The sequence below is a fragment of the Lynx rufus genome, unplaced genomic scaffold, assembly GCF_022079265.1.
Source record: "Lynx rufus isolate CCGP_SWC_20201006 ecotype Redwood Valley unplaced genomic scaffold, mLynRuf1.p SCAF_34, whole genome shotgun sequence".
Taxonomy (NCBI): Eukaryota; Metazoa; Chordata; class Mammalia; order Carnivora; family Felidae; genus Lynx; species Lynx rufus.
In genome coordinates, this window is record NW_025814850.1 from 3,786,644 (window position 1) to 3,804,974 (window position 18,331).

The 18,331-nt window shown below is 39.3% G+C and overlaps 1 protein-coding gene and 1 pseudogene across 1 annotated transcript in view; both read right to left on the reverse strand.

Moving 5' to 3' along the window:
• LOC124522185 (leucine-rich repeat-containing protein 37A2-like) overlaps window positions 1-18,331 on the reverse strand; it is a 334,305-nt pseudogene that overhangs the window by 188,430 nt on the left and 127,544 nt on the right.
• LOC124522177 (uncharacterized) overlaps window positions 1-18,331 on the reverse strand; it is a 130,818-nt gene that overhangs the window by 98,390 nt on the left and 14,097 nt on the right. The window contains exons 3-4 of the mRNA XM_047093476.1: window positions 17,197-17,340; window positions 10,227-10,298 (exon numbers count right to left, since the gene is read on the reverse strand). The gene's annotated coding sequence lies outside the window, so the exon portion shown is untranslated. The remainder of the gene's footprint in view (window positions 1-10,226; window positions 10,299-17,196; window positions 17,341-18,331) is intronic.

Below are 18,331 nucleotides of genomic sequence, written 5' to 3' on the forward strand. Positions count from 1 at the left end.
ATGCACTGTAATGTTTTTTAAAAATGCACGTATTTAAGGAATGTAAGACCCAAAGGCAAAGATGATGAGTGTGCTATAAAGTACTTCAACCCCACACTGTCGATGCTCAATACATTTTAAATAGCAGAAAGTGAAGTTGCAAATTCTAGAGTCTTACCCTATAAAGTGATAATGCTAATAATTTCGATAGTCATCCCATCTCCTGTGAATAAAAGGTTTTCTTAGATGCCTGCCAAGTATCCTGTTAGTTGGGTTTCTTTCCCTGTGATTTTTTTTTTTTTAATTTTTTTTTTTCAACGTTTATTTATTTTCGGGACAGAGAGAGACAGAGCATGAACGGGGGAGGGGCAGAGAGAGAGGGAGACACAGAATCAGAAACAGGCTCCAGGCTCCGAGCCATCAGCCCAGAGCCTGACGCGGGGCTCGAACTCCCGGACCGCGAGATCGTGACCTGGCTGAAGTCGGACGCTTAACCGACTGCGCCACCCAGGCGCCCCTCCCTGTGATTTTGATCTAGTACTTCTTTTAGTTTTTCATGGGAATTTGTGGCTGTGAGGGAACCAGAAACCTCTGATCACTTAATTTGGAAAATGGATCAAAAGTGGATTTTCATTTTGTGTGGGTAGATATTCGGTTCTCTTAAAATACCCGCCAAGCTATATTCATAATCTTTTAGGAACTGAGATGACTTAACTGCAAACTTAGTAAGCCAGAAGGACAGGTAAGTGACTTCTTAAGTCAATGGTTCTCAAACTTGAGTCAGCAGCAGAATCACAGGGAGGGCTTGCTGAAACACAACACTGGGCCCGGCCCCATCTCAGATTTTCTGAGTTAGTAGCCCTGGGGTGTGGCCTGTGCATTTTTATTCCTAACAACTTCCCAGGTGATATGGAGGCTGCTGGTCCTCAAACCCCATTTTGAGACCCAATTCCTTAAATAAAAGTTGGGCATTTTTCCCCCTAAAGCTGGGCATTTAAATGATCCTGTCAATAATCTGCCATCAAGCCTTTATTGTACTGATTTATGCCTCCTGCAAACAAAACCTAGGCTACACTGACAGTCTGTTCTATTGAGATTGCACAAGTTCCTAAAAAATCCCCAATTAAAAGACAAAAAACTCCAACTCTTAGAACAGCAATAACCTACTCAGTTTGAAAACATTCTGAAAGTCTAAAGAAACGCTCTGGGTTCTGGAGTAAACTTCAGTCCCCGTGGTGGTCATCATTTGGTTACATTTGGGAACAGGCTTGTTCTAAAATAATCATTTTTGAGGCGATGACATTTACTCTTTTCACCCAAAGAAAACAGAAATAACAACACAGGAAGAACTGGGCAGCCTTAGGTCAATTCTTTTTGGAAAGCACATTTAATTTACTGTTGCACAATTCAAACAGAGGGGGTGGTTAGGAAGTCAGGAAGGCACTTAAGTCATTTCAACCAGGAATACCTAACAAAGAGAAGGATCTTGAAATCATGGATGGTCTAGGAATATCTGAGAGAGAAAGATGGGATTCGTTATGTGACAACTTGTCAGGAGCATCCCAAGCTTCCCATTACTATCCACACACCCTGAGACTGAACATAAATTCTCTCCAGATGAGCTGAGCACAAATAAATAACTTCTTTGGGCTGTGCTGATACCAAAATACTATTTAGATGTTCACCCTACGTGATGCCCAAACTGACTGCCATTTGCTGTCTCGCGAACACAGCTACAGGTTCTCCCCGCGTACAAAAAGTATTGGTCTTTTTTTTTTTTTTAATCTTCATTTATTTTTGAGAGAGCGTGAACAGAGGAGGAACAGAGAGAGAGGGAGACACAGAATCCGAAGCAGGCTCCAGGCTCTGAGCTGTCAGCACAGAGACTGATGTGGGGCTGGAACTCACGAAACGCGAGTTCATGACCTCAGCCAAAGTCAAACACCTAACTGGACCACCCGGCGCCTTTTTAAAGCCTAGGAGTCTCCTTCCAGAAGCTCAGAGAAGAGTCCTACTGATTTTTTCATCCTTTAAATATATGTTCTTCCTCCTTTGATATAGTGTCTTCATATAAACCATCTTATCTAAAGAAAAGGTCCAACTACTGCTTTAGTGGACTCTTGTCTCAGTAGCCAGAGGGTATAGTTAGGTTCTAAACTTCTTGGATTCATTATCGACCCTCCCCTCCCCCATTTACCCCTCTACTGTACTACCATCCCTTTCAGTAAAGAGTAATCCATGGGTGAGACAAGGCTCAGTCATTTGCCCTACTCCTAATTCCAAGGCTTATTCTCAGTGTTAACACACGAATACAGAATACACATTTCAGCTACTTCTTAATGGATTCCTCTCCCTTATATGTGGATGCAAATGTGTGCAAAGTGAGCTAAGGAATAATAAACTAAGTGGAGCTTGAGTGCTACATTAGGAAATGTGACTGCTAACAAACATCGGAGAAGGGGCTCTAAGAGAGGCCAGAATGAGGCTTTTTCATTGAGAAAGGTGATGTGGAATGACATCTGCTCTGGCAAAAGCCGGTCTCTCAGATCTCCCAACTTAACAACAAAAAAAGTAGGATCAACATCTCACGGAATCTTGACTGTATGTCTGATGCCACAGTAAGTCCCAGCATCTCAGATTATCGATATTGAAAGACACCTTCCAGACTGGCTGGTCCCAACTATCATTTTTCAAACTAGAAAACTGAGCCCCGAAGGGAAGGAAGAGAGGCTTGCCTTAATTAAGGGTAAAGCTTCCTCAGCTGCAACAATGAGGCCAGGACTTATATTTTCTGATCGTCAGACCACTGTCTATAGCTCTTTCCTTTTTCCTGATGAATAGGGGGTGAGGGTGGTCGTTAATGTTTAGACCAATGTGAACACCAAGGAAGCAACTGCTGGGAGAAAAGAACCACTTGTACCCCTCCTGCTCAGAAATGGCCCAGCATGCCCGTGGGGCCATCCCCACAGGCTCCCAGATGAGAGAGCCCCTACAGATCCAGCAAATGGGCAGCAACTCCCTATGAATGATGCCAAGTGGGAGGGTCTGTATCCATCCCAAGTCTGTGTGGGGTTGTTGTTTTTTTTTAAATATGCTCCTTCCTCCTCAAATAAAACTACAAAATATAATGCAAATGTGTTTCTGGACATGTTCCTTTAGATTAAGCAAGCCTCATCCTGGTTTCAGGTGACCCAATGAGAAAAATAAAATAAAACTGCAGCTGTGGCCTCTCAGATTAAAGACTGAGTTAAAATGAGGTTGCCCAGCCCATAGGAGAATAGGCCACACACGCTGATCCAACTGGCCCATCATTCTAAATGTGGCACATATGCCCAGCAGACTCAGAGACCCATGGGAATGATTCCTTCACAAGACAGCCAAGAGGTAGATAAGTGCAATCAGCCCCATGGATGGATGTAGCACACAGAAGCACCAGATTGGGTGTAGGGGCGGGGGGGGGGTGCCTTGGACAAGGGGCAGAGGGCCTGAAGGGTGAGGCCAGATCTCTGGCTCTCATCACAGCACTCTCCCTGGGAGGAAGAGTGTCCGGTCATGAAAGAAATTCCCAGTATGTAGCAAATGTCTACAGCGGTGAGAGTGTGGACGTAGAAGGTAAAGAGGTGATGCTGGTCTAAGGGTAACACGCGTCCTCCAATCGAACTTCTAGGGTGGGGTGCCAAGGAGACAAATCTGAAGGGTGATGATTATGAGCTGGGGGACCCTGGCACATTCATCCAGGCCATGCATGACCCCTGAGTGGCCTTCCCATCCTCACCCCCAACAGAATTGCTGGCAAGGGCTCCCCTTGTGAGAGAACCATACTGGATTGAGGGGATTGCTTTGGTCTTCTTCTTCAAAATTACTTTGGCTGTTCAGGGCCTTTTGTGGTTCCATATGAATTTTAGGATTGCTTGTTCTAGCTTCGAGAAGAATGCTGGTGCAATTTTGATTGGGATTGCACTGAATGTGTAGATAGCTTTGGGTAGTATTGACATTTTGACAATGCTTATTCTTCCAATCCATGAGCAGGGAATGTCTTTCCATTTCTTTAAATCTTCTTCAATTACCTTCATAAGTTTTCTATAGTTTTCAGCATACAGATCTTTTACATCTTTGGTTAGATTTATTCCTAGGTATTTTATGCTTCTTGGTGCAATTGTGAATGGGATCAGTTTCTTTGTCTTTCTGTTGCTTCATTGTTAGTGTATAAGAATGCAACTGATTTCTGTACATTGATTTTGTATCCTGCAACTTTGCTGAATTCATGTATCAGTTCTAGCAGACTTTTGGTGGAGTCGATCGGATTTTCCATGTATAATATCATGTCATCTGCAAAAAGCGAAAGCTTGACTTCATCTTTGCCAATTTTGATGCCTTTGATTTCCTTTTGTTGTCTGATTGCTGATGCTAGAACTTCCAGCGCTATGTTAAACAACAGCGGTGAGAGTGGGTATATTTAAATTCTTTTATCCAAAGCTATTTGAAGTTACACCAAATCAAAAGTGATAGCCTACTGAAGTGTGTAGTTCTCATTCCCCACTCTGCCAATTTTGAAAGATTATAGGCTAAATATGCCAATACAGCTACAAATCCCTTAGTTATGAGCATACTGAGGTATAAGGAAGTTGGAGTGGGGAAATTTTTATTTATAAAATCAGAATACAGGGGCACCTGGGTGGTTCAGTTCGTTGGGCATCCCACTTCGGCTCGGGTCATGATCTCACTGCTCATGGGTTTGAGCCCCACATTGGGCTCTGTGCTGACATCTCAGAGCCTGGAGCCTGCTTCAGATTCTGTCTCCCTCACTCTCTGCCCCTCCCCCACTCACGTTCTGTCTCCCTCTCTCTCAAAAATAAACATTAAAAAAATTGTTTTTAATTTAACATCAGAATACAAATATTTACTCTCCTAAAGATTCTCAGTACTTGTGGGAAAAAATAGTTTGTATATAAAATAACCTCTTCAGAAAAATATTAATACAATGTCTCACTGGGGCTTCCTTTATAAAATTCATCTGACGGCTCAGAATAGTACCTTACATTTGAATAACACATTTTAAAGTATTTCAAATGTTATAATACTTGATTTTATGATAGACTATTATTCTCCTCTTAGAAGTTTAAAATATGTTTGATCATTGAAGGCAAAACTTATAAAACATTGTCTGAAGCTTTCAGTGTGTATAGTGGTAATACATAATAAAATTACAGCTTAACGGAGGGAGGGTAAAAAGGTCTATATAATGGTAAAACTTCTATATTCCACTTGAAGTGGTAAAATATTTATTTTAGTATACTAGAAAAGGTTAAGTATGTATACTATAATCCTTAAAACAACCACTGGAAAAATACAGAGATATAGTGAAAATACATATAGAATAAATTCACATACTAAAAAAGTGCTCCCCAAAAAAGAAGGGATAAAATGGTTGAAAAACAGAGGAAAAAATAGAAAACAAATAACAATATGGTATACCTGGTCTGAATGTATAAGTAATTACATTACATATGATTTAAACACTCCAATTAAAATACAGGAATTATACAAATAAATACAAAAAACATCACCCAACTCTGTGTGGTTTACAAAATACTTCAAAACTGGTGATATAAGAAGGTTAAAAGTAAAAGGATGGAAAATACTTACCATCTAAGCACTAATCAAAAGAAAACTGGAGTTATATTAGAATCAGAAAAAGTAAGCTTGAGAGAAAAGAAAATTACCAGTGATCACATACATATTGCGTAATGATAAAAGAATCAGCTCACCAAGAAGATATAACTATTCTAAATGTGAATTCACCTAGCAACAGAGCTTCAAAATGCATGAACCAAAACCTGACAAAACTGAAAGGAGAAATAGACAAATCTACAATTATATTTGGAGACAATGTTCCTTTCTCTATAACAGAACTAGTAAAAAAATCAGCAAAGATACAGAAGAATGAATAACATGAATTATTATGCATGGGGGTGGGTATGTGATTATTAGGAATATCTATGTCAGAAAAGAAAAATTAATGAAAAAACTTCTACATCAAAGACAAAATTAGAATTCAAAATAAACTTTGAAACGTTCAGGTAATAATAGCAAATTGAACAGCCTTCAAACACTCCATTTAAACTAAGGAATTTTGGGGATGCCTGGGTGGTCCAGTCAGTTAGGTGTCCAACTTCAGCTCAGGCCATGATCTCGCGGTTTGTGAGTTGGAGCCCCACATCAGGCTCTGTACTAACAGCTTGAAGTCTGGAGCCTGCTTTGGATTCTGTGTCTTCCCCTCTCTCTGCCCTCCCCGGCTCGCTCGCTCTCTCTCTCTCTCTCTCTCTCAAAAATAAACTAAAGGAATTTTTAAAACATCACAAATCCATAATAACAAAAAGAAGAGGAAAAGAAACTACTACAATTAAATTTTGGAATCTGGAAAGCTGATGAACTTAGTAGACCTGAAAAGGCTGAACCATAAGGCAGAATGGGGAAAGCCAAGAAGCAACCCAATTCAGAACACAAAAACTCCAAAAGCTCATAAATTAGTAGCATTTAGGTACCTCTAAAAGTGAGGGTAAGAGTGAAGCTAAAAAGAAAGAACTGGTTAAAATCCCTTTAAGTAGTAATTTGATACCTAGGGTCTCTTCACACGGCCATTCACTTTTATCCACTGGGCACAGCCAGTTATTGATTTTCTCCTACTCCAGCAGGAAAGTGACAATTCATCAGAAAGGGTTAAACACAAGGTCTCTGGATTATGGAATACTAAACACAATAGAGGGTAGGAGTATTACCTGCAAAACTCGGAGGGAGGCTTACACTGAATAATGGGAACTTCAGTCTTTCGTCTTATTTAACACCTGGAATTCTATGAAGCAAGGCTATACCTCCGGGAAGGATATTCAAAGTTTCTTTGAACACTCTGACCATCTCAAAAGGAAATATATCCTAAAGACAGTCATATTAAGGGTTTTCCAGGCAAATAGCCCAGCCAGACCACCCGATAGCAGGGTTTCTCAATCTCAGCAGTACTGGCATTTTGAGACAGATACTTCTTTATTGAGAGAGCTGTCCTGTGTATTGTAGGATACTCAGAAGCATCCCTGGCCTCTCATCACTTGATGCCAGTAACACAGATTGTGATGACCAAAAATGTCTCCAAATGTTTCCAAATGTTCCTGGGGGAAGGGGAAGTTCGGGGTGGGGGGGTGGGGGAAATCTCCAAATCATCTCTGGTTAAGAATCACTATCCTACAGCTCATAATCAGCTAGTTTTGCCCTCAGTCTCAGAGCTTCCAAATAGCTTTTGAGTTCACCATTCTCAAATATGAGTAGACAACCAAAGATCACCAGACATTTGAGGAACAGTTCTAAAATGAAAAACAAACAGAAAAAAATACCTTGGAGGAGACAGAATATGAATGAAAAACGAAATCTCGAAAGCATTGCAACAGAAGTTCTTAGTTGCAACAGAAGATATTGTTTGTGGAACAATAGAAATGCCCATGAAATAAGAGGAGGCTATTATAATAAAATAACAGAGGGGAAAGAAATTATTGGAAATTTAAAAGTACAAATGAAAAACGAAATAGAAGCATTGGAAGATAAATTTAAGGAACTCTCTCAGAAAACATAACAAAGAGTGGCACCTGGGTGGCTCAGTCAGTTAAGCGTCCGACTCTTGATTTTGGCCCAGGTCATGATCTCACAGTCGTGAGACTGAGCCCTATGTGGGGTTCTGCGCTGGGTTTGGAGCCTGCTTAAGACTCCCTCTCCCTCCTCCTTTGCCCCTCTTCCACTCCCACTCGTGTAACAAATATAAATAAATAAATAATAAATAAATAAAGCATAACAAAGAGATAAGAGAAAAAGGTTAAAAAAAAAAAAAAAGGAATCATCCCATTATGTCACATATCCAAATATCAAGATTTCCACAGAGACAGAAAAAATAGAGGAAAGGAAATCATCAACAAATTATTTTAATTTTCCAGAATCAAAGGACGCTGTATTCAGCACAATCGTTACAAAGAAACTTCTTTCAAGGAGACTTTCAGAAGACTAGAAAATATCCTATATGCTTGAAAAAAAAAAAATCAGTGTCCAAGTCAAGAGTCAGAAAATTTTGCACTTCAATGGCAATACTGAAAACTAGAAAACATAGAAAATTATTTACAATCTAGAATTCTGTATCCAAACTATCAATAAAATACAAAGACAGAATCTGTCATAGGAGGAGAGAAGTGAAAAGTCTCCAGCATGTTAAAGAAGAAAGATCTCAAGATGACAGTTGCACACAAAAGGTAGAGGGCAACAAATTCATACTGAAGAACATCAAAATACTCTAAAGAAGATTTATTCAAGAAGACAAAACTACTAGAATACCTTGTGCAGACAAACTTACGAAGAGGATATTTAGACAGTTGGCAGAGTTTAAGCTTCAATCAGTAATATATATACTTTTTTTTAAACCAAGCAAATAAGTAAGTAAGACAACTCAAAGAGGGAAAAATTGTACAGAAAGAGAAAGTAGCCACAAGATACTTACATGTGGCTCAGCAGTGAATAGTGTGTACATAAATATATTAACATAAATACAGATTTAAAACTTACTCAATTACCCTATGACTATATTAGGAGGATGGATAGGTATGGGAAGTGGATGTGGTGGGGACAGGGAAAATGAAACAGAGCTAAATCCTTATTTTTCATATTAGGGAGTTTACTAGGTCTACCCAAAATTTAAAAAAATCAACAAGAAGCAATACAAACATGTTATTTACAGTCATGAAAACAAGTATCAGGTAATCAGCTAAAATGTTTGCCTCTGGAGAAACTGAGGAAAGGATCAGGCAAGAGGCTGCTCTATTTGTAGCAAGTTTATTAGAACTATATAATTATTTTTTTTTAATCTTTTTTAATCTTTATTTATTTTTGAGAGAGGCAGAGACAAGACTGTGAGCAGGGGAGGAAGAGAGAGAGAGGGAGACACAGAATCCGAAGCAGCTGAGGATCTCACGAACCGTGAGATCACGACCTGAGCTGAAGTCAGACGCTCAACCAACTGAGCCAAATTGAGCTTAAAATTATACACATAGATAATCATGACCAAAGGAAGTCCGGACAGAGAAAGAAAAGGGAGTGACACCATATGCAATAGGAAGAGATTTTTAAAAACGTACTTAATGAAGAAAAACAAAACTAATCATGAATGATACTGAATAATATACTAAACACAATTTTTAAAAAATGTTTTAATGTTTATTTATTTTTGAGAGAGACAAAGCACAAGCAGGGGAGGGTCAGAGAGAGAAAGGGAGACACAGAATCTGCCTCAGCCTCCAGGCTCTGAGCAGTCAGCACAGAGCCTGATGAGGGGCTCGAGCTCATGGACCATGAGATCATGACCTGAGCCGAATTTGGACATTTAACTGACTGAGCCACTCAGGCACCCCTATATTAAAAATTTTTAACTGTTGGGGCGCCTGGGTGGCGCAGTCGGTTAAGCGTCCGACTTCAGCCAGGTCACGATCTCGCGGTCCGTGGGTTCGAGCCCCGCGTCGGGCTCTGGGATGATGGCTCAGAGCCTGGAGCCTGTTTCCGATTCTGTGTCTCCCTCTCTCTCTGCCCCTCCCCCGTTCATGCTCTGTCTCTCTCTGTCCCAAAAATAATTAAAAAAAATAAAATAAAGTATTAAAAAAAATTTTTTTTAACTGTCAATGTCAGGATGTCAGAATGACCCACAAGTTGCAAATTACGTTTTTTTTCTTAGTGTTATTATTTTGTTTTAAAGTTGACTTCATGTTGCAAAATATTAAGGGAAAGATAAAAGAAAATTAGGGTAGTTACATAATCAACACTGATTAGGTATGTTTAGGATTTAGACTTTTATCTATAGAGTTAGAGTAATGGGGGGGGTGCACACGGGTGGGTCAGTCGGTTAAGCGTCCAACTTCAGCTCAGGTCGTGATCTCGCAGTGTGTGAGTTCGAGCCCCACGTCGGGCTCTGTGCTGACAGCTCAGAGCCTGGAGCCTGTGTTGGATTCTGTGTCTCCCCATCTCTTTCTGCCCCTCCCCCGCTCACGCTCTGTCTCTCTTGCTCTCAAAAAGTAAATACAACATTAAAATAAAATTTTTAAAGAGTTAGAGTCATGGGGTCAGAGAAGGCTTTCAGAGTCCATATGATAAAACCTACAAATTAGGATTTAATTTAAAGGCAACTTATTTATAAATAATACTTGCTGTAGCAACGAGAGCTCACTTACAAAAATCTTCATACTGGTGCTGTAGTTCATCCAAAATAAATAGAATATCTCTAATATCCACCATGTGGTTACCTGTAATAGAAAGAGTAAGTTCAAGTACTGTTATTTCTTTTTTGAACACAAATCTAGTTTCCATCCCATTCTAATACAAAAACAACACAGAGATGTGTGAAAGTAGGAACAGAGGTTGTGAATAATATCTAGAATTGTTAATAGCTCAGTACACACTGAAACATAAAAGACCATTATTTTCTTTTTCCCTTAATAAAAGAGTTTCCCACCAAAAGAAATTAGTCACATTTTAAGCTCCACAGCTAGGTAATCAGGTTAATATTTCACTCATTTAATAAATAGTGTTTTGAGAATTTACTATAGGTAGAATTTCAAGTTTTAGCTCTTTTGTCTTTCTCACTGGATTGTGAGCTCTTCAAGAGTACAGAATGTCATTTGTTTCCCCAATGCCTAGCAAATTATATACTTCCTAGCACTTAAAAACTAATTTTTTTGAGGGGCACCTGAGTGGCTCAGTCAGTTGAGTGTTTGACTCTTGATTGGGGCTCAGGTCATGATCTCAGAGTTCAAGGGTTCGAGCCCCACGTTGGGCTCTGCGCTGACAGTGCAGAGCCTGCTTGGGATTCTCTCTTTCCTTCTCTCTCTGCCTCTCTCCCACTTGCACTGTCTCTCTCTCAAAATAAATAAACAAACTTTAAAAAAATTATTTTTTAAAAATTATTTTTGATAAAACAGGGAGGGGGACAAAACATAAGAGACTTGTAAATATGGAGAACAAATTGAGGGTTACTGGAGGGGTTGTGGGAGAGAGGGTGGGCTAAATGAGTAAGGGGCACTAAGGAATCTACTCCGGAAGTCATTGTTGCACTATATACTAACTAATTTGGACGTAAATTGAAAAAAATAAAAAATAAAATTAAAAAAAATATTTTTGAATGAATAAATATACTAAAGGCTGTAAAGAATCATGCAATGTCTACATTGTGGATAGCAGTAAACCATTTACTTGGCGTCTTACACATGTACAGCACTCCCATAATTATAACTTCCTACCATTCCTGCCCTTGCCTCTGTCTAAAACCATTTTCCTTCTTGGACAGTGTATGACAGAGAATGGGGTCAGAGACAGTGACCTCAAATAATGTTGTTCCAACTGGACACCCAATAGTTCTTGCCTCCAAATGTCTGGCTTCGCTTGACATCCAAGGTGAGAAAGACCAGGTGTTGACTTACCTACTTATTTTTTTTTTTTTTCAACGTTTATTTATTTTTGGGACAGAGAGAGACAGAGCATGAACAGGGGAGGGGCAGAGAGAGAGGGAGACACAGAATCGGAAACAGGCTCCAGGCTCCGAGCCATCAGCCCAGAGCCTGACTCGGGGCTCGAACTCACGGACCGCGAGATCGTGACCTGGCTGAAGTCGGACGCTTAACCGACTGCGCCACCCAGGCGCCCCTTGACTTACCTACTTATAAAAATACTAGGTTTGTTCTTCAGCCTATGCCTAAAAAATCAACTATTCAGTTATAAGCATAAGCAAAGACCCTGAAAAGAAGATGCCAGTTTTTAATGTGCCTTTTGAGTCCAAGAATTATTATATACACTATGGTTTTGGTGTTGGGTAAGATTGATTCATTCTGCTTCTTTGAAAATTGGTAAGCTATGTCAGGTCCAGGACTTTAAATCACTGCAAAGCAAGTAAGTATTTGACCAACCAAAGAAGTGCTAGACCAATTGATGTTAAGTTTCATCTCTTCTGATTAGAACTGCTTCTTACATTCTGGGTTTTTTTAAAATTATTTTTAATGTTTATTTATTTTTGAGAGAGACAGAGACAGAATGCAAGTGGGTTGGGGCAGAGAGAGGGGGAGACACAGAATCTGAAGCAGGTTCCAGGCTCTGAGCTGCCAGCACAGAGCCTGACGTGGGGCTCGAACTCACAAGCCACGAGATCATGACCTGAGCCGAAGTTGGACGCTTAACTGACTGAGCCACCCAGGCGCCACTCTTACATTCTGTTTTTTTTATTTTCTTGGTATTTGTTCTCATTCTGTTCTTGATTGTGGTTCTAACACCCCAGTGAACTTCTGGAACTTTTGTAGATAGAGTCCATATCCCAAGTTCTTAGATCAAAGCATCAGTCCTAAAATAATTCAAGGCTTCAGCCCTCAAATTCCTGAATTTGATCAGTGAAAAGTATTCTTTTGGATCATCCATAAATTAATCCAATGGAGAAGGCTGTATTGTTTATATCTGGTCTCTACTTAAAGAACTCCCCTTTCTGGAAAGAGGTCCAAGACTGACCAGTGAGCATGCAGTAGCCAACCATTTATAGATTTACTAGCTCTCGCTCAAATTTATTCCTTCTTCTATGCAATGACAAATACTTCTCACACACCTCTAAGACAAATACTATCCATTTATATAGTCTCTGGTGGCCAAATAAGCATTACAGAATCTGAAATTACTATTTTGACCCCCTACCTAGCTTATCAAAACCTCAATGAATAATTCCTGGTTGAGACTGAGACAATCAGTATAGTTACAGGTAGCATTTACTTCATAAGAGAAGTTCAAAACAGCTTCCCACTCTTACATTTGTCCTTCTGGAGGAAGCTCATATTGGAACTTTCCTTTCCATTCAACCTGGAAAATGTAACTATCTAATGGGAAAAAAAATTATCCTCATCATCAAAGTCATATTCAAGGCAACATTACTTTGAAGGTGTTAAATGACTATTAACACATTTCCATAGTCTCCACAATAGCTCCACAATATCAAAGACCTTCTCATCAAAAATCGTGCTAGTTACTACTTTTCACCCAGTTCAGTTACTAGATCGGTAAATCCCACGAGAGAAAAAACTACTGCACCAATATCCTATCTCAGAAACCAAACTACCAGAACTGTCACACAGTGATTTTCCATATTCCTCTTGCCAGATCTTAATGAAGCAAATGCTTGTTAGACTTCCTTGCAAATTCCAGCGGCATTCCTCTTCATCATGCATACTCATGAAGATATTCTCCATGTTATCAGTATTGCTCCAAAAAACCAAACCAAATACAAAAACAAGATGTTAAAACAGTACCTATGCCAGGGTGCTATGGCTTCTACTAGTGGGATAACTGACTTAGATCACTCCTTACTTCAAAATTCTGTTACAGAAGAAACCATATCCACTACCGGGGTAACCCAAAACTTTTGGCATTCTGAGGGTGTCCTTTCCTTTAATGTTTAAGTAAAATAGCCCTGACCCCACACCATACATTATATGAACAGCAATCAATACTCCCTCCAAAATTTGAAGATTCCTGAGTGTTTTATACGCTGGCAGTTGATTTTCGTTTTGTTTTCTATTCCCGTGGACTCCTGATCTCTCTCACATTATCACATCCTATAGGTGCTATCTTCTCTCCACCCCAAGCCTACCTAACACAGAACCTACAGACCTTTTTCCTTGAAATGCACCCACCACATGACTAACACAAGGCTATTGTATATAACCAACTCCTACTAGATAACTTGAAATTAATGAGAGTAAGGGATTTCTTTATAGCACAGCAAGCACTACATAGTATTGTCCTAGACTTCTACAGCCACTCTCTATTGATTGCTAGACCCCCATCCACTCTCAGGTTCCCTCAGTGTTCCTCTTCCAGCTGCCCATTAGCCACTGTTGTATTCTAAGTTCCTGTTGTTTTCTTATATAGAGTACTTTACCTTACCTTTTTGCTCAAACTACGTATCTCCCAATAGGCTTTAGCTCTCATAATCAAACATACCTGTTAAAATGATTTTCCTAGTCAAAAGACAAGGACCTCCCCTATGAGGAATTTTACCTTAAGTCACAACCAGGTTATTAAAAATGACAAAATGAAAAAATCTTATTCTCTCTGGTTGGAGGAGATGGAGTGAAGGGTGACACTTATTAATTCATTCAACATACATTTGTTGAGCAGTTAATATGTGCCATAAGCACTGTATGGAGTACTGAGGATACAACATTGAGCAAAAGTACACATGATATCTGCTTTCTTGGTATTTCGTCTTATCTGAGATACAGATCTTCACAAAACAATAAGAAATAGGGGTACCTGGGTGGCTCAGTCGGCTGGGCGTCTGATTTTGGCTCACGTCGTGATCTCGTGGTTTGTGAGTTCGAGCCGCGCATTGGGTTCTGTGCTGACAGCTCAGAGCCTGGACCCTGCTTCAGATTCTGTGTCTTCCTCTCTCTCCCTGCCTCTCCCTCCCTCACACTCTATTTCTCTATCTCTCTCAAAAATAAACATTGAAAAACTTTTTAAAAAATATAAGAAATAAAAGTTGCAACTGTGATTAGTGCTGTGAGAGTGTATGAGAACTTGACCTAGTCAGAAAAGTCATGGAAGCATCCTTAAAGAATAGAGTTGAGTTTAGATCCAAAGTATAAGTAGTAATCCACTAGGAGGGGAAGAACGCTCCAGGAAAAGAAAAGAATATATGTAAAGGCTATGGCAGGAGGAAGCCTGGTATATAACTGAAACTCTAAGAAGGCACAGTAAGCAAAGCAGAATGTGGTCTGAGATGAAGCTGGAGATCTAAGGTAAAGGCCAGACATTGCAAGTCCTTGTACGTGACCTTAAAGGGCTCTTCATCCCAAGAAGTATTATTAGAGTTTATGCAAGGAGGTAACATGATCAGATGTGTGGGGTTTTTTTATTTTTTTTTTTATTTATTTTTTTTTTAATTTTTTTTTTTCAACGTTTATTTATTTTTGGGACAGAGAGAAACAGAGCATGAACGGGGGAGGGGCAGAGAGAGAGGGAGACACAGAATTGGAAACAGGCTCCAGGCTCTGAGCCATCAGCCCAGAGCCCGATGCGTGGCTCGAACTCACGGACCGCGAGATCGTGACCTGGCTGAAGTCGGACGCTCAACCGACTGCGCCACCCAGGCGCCCCAAGTTTTTTTATTTTTTTATTATGTTTATTTATTTTTGAGAGGGAGGAGGGGCAGAGAGAGAGAGGGAGACAGAATACGAAGCAGGCTCCAGGCTCCGAACTGTCAACACAGAGCCCAACATGGGGCTTGAAACTACAAGCCTGAGACCATAACTTGAGCCAAAGTCGGACACTTAACTGACTGAGCCACCCAGGCGCCCCACAGATGTGTGTTTTGAAAAGATCATTCTGTCCATAGTGTTAAGGGGGATAAGACTGGGTGTGGGTGGGGGCACCTGGGTGGCTCAGTCGGTTGAGCGTCTGACTTCGGCTCAGGTCATGATCTCACAGCTCGTGAGTTCGAGCCCCCCGTTGGGCTCTGTGCTGACAGCTCAGAGCCTGGAGCCTGCTTCGGATTCTCCCTCTCTCTCTGCCCCTAACCCACTCGTATTCTGTCTCTGTCCCTCTCAAAAATAAACAAACACTAAAAAAAAAAAAGGAAAGACTGGATGTGGGTGGAATTGTTAGGATGAACAGTGATGGTCCTAAGGAAAAATTATGGTAACTTGGACTAAGGTAATGGTGGAAAATAGAGAGATTTAAGAGATATCTAGAAGTTTCAAATAATAGTAATTCACAACGGTTGCATGAGGAGAACAGAGAAAACAGAGTTGCCAAGGGTAATTCCCAGGTTTCTGCTTCCTATTTCTTGAGACTATTCTAGTGCCAATAGGTTCTATTTAATTCCTACAACAATCTATGAAATCAGCATAATTTTTCAGTTTAGCTCCCCAAGTACAAAGCCTGGAAATCCAGACCAGAATTCCATAAGCCAAAAAAAAAAAAAAAAAAAAAAAAAAGAAAAAAAAAAAAGCCACAGTGGTTTCATATGTAATTTCTGTTGCTTCTGGTAGAGCATGCCCTAAAGGCTATGTAATAATATGACTTGAGATTAAGCTTTAAAATCCCTATTTTATGGGCATCTTTATGCTCCAGAACATCCCTCCACTTACGTCTATCAACCCAGAACTCACCATAAATGACTACCTACTAAAATCCATGCAGCCTGGTTCTATCTTCACAGTACATCCCAGCCACCAAAGACCCCCTAAAAGCCACCACTGACAAATGACAAAAACCCGTGGAAGCCCATGGAAAAGGATGCCATGTCTGATAATGTTCCTGCCATATTTACACAAACTGTTCCCTCAGTCTAAAATGTCTTTCTCACTCTTCATTACCACCTTCAACCAACTAACCCCTATTGATCCTTCAAGATTTAGCTCAGACATCACATCCTCTGATGATCTTTCCCTGGTGTTTCCAGTATACATCTGCAGCCTAACTACATTCTATAACAGTATTTGCTATACAACATTATCATTTTCATTTTATTTGACTCTTTCCACACTAGAATGGGAACTCCTTTGGAAAAAGAAATGTGTTCTATTCATCTCTGTATCACCTTGCATAGTTCCAAGCACAGTAGATATTAAATGACTATCTGACTCATTAAATACATGGATAATCAATGAATCAATCATTTATCAATCCATTATTATCAGACACCCCCTGGTGACATATAAACATATAATACAAAACATCTGCTAAATATATCCATAATGTTTTTTTTAAAAATCTACATTTTGCAAAGAGTAACTGAATAGCATGAGAAGATTGTGTAATCAAAGCTATCTAATAAAGTTAAAAATTCAAGAAATTTAGGTCTCCTAGTTTGTGAAGCCAATGCCCTTGACATTAAAGAAACCATCTCTCCACAAACAAGAAATGGAAGAGAGGTAAGTTTGAAAAGAAAATAAATACATTTTTCTCTTAGATTTTTATCAAACATACCAAAATCTAATAATTTTAGAAATTTCTCATTTAATTTTTCTAGACTATCTCTTACCACAGACACCAGTAAGCAATGTTGATAGGTGGCAAGAGGTAAGAATCAAGAAGGAGAGATAAAGGATGAATCAGCACACTGATATCCAAGAAAGATATAGTTACATAGTAATTCAAATAACTCACTGTCTATACTAGCATGTTTTATCACTTCCTGAAAAGTTTCAGGAATTACAGGAATATCCATGCTATCCAAAACAGCAGCCAGTTCATCAGTCGCAACTCGACCACTTTTTATCCTACAGAAAATCTTCAAGGCATTCTGGAATGCTGCAAAAATATAATAAAGAAAGAAGCTATTTTATCATGAGAATCAACAGCTTTTCTTGGAGGGGCTGATTTTGTGTCAATAGCCTACCAGGGTACAATACCTTTACATAGGCATAGGGTTTTCTAAAACTGTACCTGCAAGTAGGCATTTGCCCAATTCTGACCACATTCCTAATATAAATGTAATTTTTGCTATTATCACTACTGATACAATATTAGCGATGATAGGTGGTATTTATTGAATGCTATTTATATGCCAAACATTGTGCTAAAAGCTATAGGCATTGTGCTAAAAGCTCTGGATTATCTCATTATACTATATTCACCGCTTAGTTAAGCCTTGTAACTAAAATAATTTCATATCTATCAGTGGTATAATCTATAATAGCAAGGCAGCTTAATCCAAAATTTGAGGGCATCATTAATTGCTTTAAAATGTAATTTAGAAAAAATAGCGTAAAAGAAAGAACAGAGTAGATGCAAAATTTCTCTTTAGATTTTTTTATATTACAAAGAGTTTAGTAATGGTTTAACCACTATTTAAAGGTCTTCTATTTCTCCACAGAAACTTCATTTTCTTACGCTAACAGTCCTTAACATCAAAAATGAACTGGAAAGATTTGTAACAATATGGACAGAACTAGAGTGTACTGTGTAAGTGAAATAAGTCAGAAGAAGACAAATATGTTTTCACTCATATATAGAATTTAAAAAACACAACAGGTGAACATAGGGGAAGGAAAGGAAAAATAAGATAAGAACAATAAGAGACTCTTAAATACAGAGAACAAACTGAGGGTTGCTGGAGGGGAGGTGGATGGGGGATGGGCTAAATGGGTGAGGGGTATTAAGGAGGGCACTTGTTGGGATGAGCACTGGGTGTTATACGTAAGTGATGAATCAGTGGGTTCTACTCTTGAAACCAACACTATACTGTATGTTAACTAACTTGACTTTAAATAAATTTTTAAAAATGAATTGGAAAGAACAC